The 2,500-nt window shown below is 63.8% G+C and overlaps 1 pseudogene; it reads left to right on the forward strand.

Moving 5' to 3' along the window:
* Window positions 1-2,500, forward strand: part of LOC126430586 (large subunit ribosomal RNA) — a 7,168-nt pseudogene that overhangs the window by 2,341 nt on the left and 2,327 nt on the right.

Below are 2,500 nucleotides of genomic sequence, written 5' to 3' on the forward strand. Positions count from 1 at the left end.
GATCCGTAACTTCGGGATAAGGATTGGCTCTGAGGATCGGGGCGTGTCGGGCTTGGTCGGGAAGTGGGTCAGCGCTAACGTGCCGGGCCTGGGCGAGGTGAGTGCCGTAGGGGTGCCGGTAAGTGCGGGCGTTTAGCGCGGGCGTGGTCTGCTCTCGCCGTTGGTCGGCCTCGTGCTGGCCGGCGGTGCAGGATGCGCGCGCCTGCGCGGCGTTCGCGCCCCGGTGCTTCAACCTGCGTGCAGGATCCGAGCTCGGTCCCGTGCCTTGGCCTCCCACGGATCTTCCTTGCTGCGAGGCCGCGTCCGCCTTAGCGTGCTCCTCCGGGGGCGCGCGGGTGCGCGGATTCTCTTCGGCCGCCATTCAACGATCAACTCAGAACTGGCACGGACTGGGGGAATCCGACTGTCTAATTAAAACAAAGCATTGCGATGGCCCTAGCGGGTGTTGACGCAATGTGATTTCTGCCCAGTGCTCTGAATGTCAACGTGAAGAAATTCAAGCAAGCGCGGGTAAACGGCGGGAGTAACTATGACTCTCTGCGCCATTCACCCGTCCCGGAGTCGCTGCCGGAGGGGCCACCCTCTCCGCCGGAGCTTGAGCGCCCGCCACAAACATCTGTAGTCGACGCAGCCATATGGAGGCACCTCGCCGGCCTGCCGCGGTCGGCCGCGCGCTTCTCGGCCCTGGACGACCTTGTGCGTTTGGGGCCGGGTACGCCGTTGGCAGTGGTCGCGGCTGGGCTGCCTGAGGCCCTCCGAGCTGTCGGCTCTGAGGAAGCAGAAGCAAGGAAGAGGAAGACGTCGCGCCCGCCATCCAAGCTGCGGTCTGGTGGTGGCCCTCCGCTCTCCAAGCGGAAGCGCCGCCGGTGGGAATATGCCAGATGTCAGGATGCCTTCAGGAAGAATCGCGCGCGCTGCGTGCGTGGCCTCCTGGATGGCACCCTGCTCCAGCCGCCGTCGAACATCCCAGGGCTGGTGGACTTCTGGCGCAGCCTCTTCACGACAGAGCCACCTTCCAACGCTGGCTCCATTCCCGATCGGCTTCTCCCGCGCTCGGAGTCTGTTGACTTTGAGCGCCTATGGAGGCCGATCACTGCAGAAGAGGTTGCGGCCGCCTTGCCGCCCAGAGGCTCCGTTGCCGGCCCTGACGGCCTCTCGCCGGTGCAGCTGCGCCGCCTTCCAGCGGAGGTCACCACCAAACTCCTAAACCTTTTCCTGCTTACCCGCAAGCTTCCCCCTTCCCTCCTCCGAGCCAGGACCTCTTTGCTCCCTAAGACAGCCGCCCCAGCATCCCCCGCTGACTTTCGGCCCATCACCGTCTGCTCGGTGCTAGCCAGAACCTTCCATAAGGTTCTGGCGACTCGCCTTATGCAGATGTGTGCTGTGGACGAACGTCAGCGGGCTTTCATCCCAAGGGATGGGATGCTGGAGAACACTTTCCTCCTCGACCGGATACTCGTCGGCGCCGTCCGCCGCTGTCGTTCTGTGTTCATGGCATCCCTCGATGTGTCCAAGGCGTTCGATTCGTTGGACCATGCGGCTTTGCGTCCTGTGCTTAAAGCCCATGGTCTGCCGGACGAATTCATTGACTACGTCGAGGGCTGCTATGCGGACAGCACGACGGTAATTGCGGGGGGTGGCGACGAGTCCCCGGCCGTGCGGCCAGCAAGAGGTGTTCGGCAAGGAGATCCTCTGTCCCCTCTCCTGTTCAATTTCGCTGTTGATTATGTTCTAGGTCAACTGCCCTCTCACGTAGGTGTCAAGGTGTTGGGCCGCCAGACGAACGCGGCGGCCTTCGCGGATGACATCCTGCTCTTCGCCTCCACGAGGGGGGGCCTGCAGTCCCTTATTAACGCAGCAGTGGCAGCCCTCGACCAGCTGGGGCTGCGGGTTAACCCGCGGAAGTGTCTCACCCTCGCACTCGTGGCGTCCGGCCGCGAGAAGAAAGTAAAAGTGGATGCGAGCGTCACCTTCACGGCCGGCGAAACCACCATGCCGGCGTTGGGAGTGGGTGAGACCTTCCGCTACCTGGGACTGCAGTTCTCCTCCTCTGGGCGGTGTCTCTTCCATCCGAGGCACCACATCGAGGAGCAGCTGTCGATCATCACGCGGGCGCCGCTGAAGCCGCAGCAGCGGCTCTTTGCACTTCGTGAGGTCCTTCTCCCGGGCCTGTATCATGGCCTAGCACTGAGTCGCACCCGCATCGGTGCGCTCAAGGCCATGGACAATTGCGTCCGAGCCGCCGTGAGGAGATGGTTCCGCCTCCCAGCCGACACCCCCTTGGGCTACTTTCACGCTCCAATTGCCCATGGGGGCCTTGGGATTCCATCAGCCCGCTGGATAGGGCCAACCCTGAGGCGGGGCAGGCTCCTCACCCTGTTGCAGCTCGAGACCACCACCACCGACGCAGACCTGGGGGAGGCACGACACGAAGTGGCGGCGCTTGAACGACACCTGACGTGGGAGGGCCATCTGCTGCCAACGGCTGCGAAAGTTGGTG

This window comes from Schistocerca serialis, unplaced genomic scaffold (genome assembly GCF_023864345.2).
Source record: "Schistocerca serialis cubense isolate TAMUIC-IGC-003099 unplaced genomic scaffold, iqSchSeri2.2 HiC_scaffold_1051, whole genome shotgun sequence".
Classification (NCBI taxonomy): Eukaryota; Metazoa; Arthropoda; class Insecta; order Orthoptera; family Acrididae; genus Schistocerca; species Schistocerca serialis.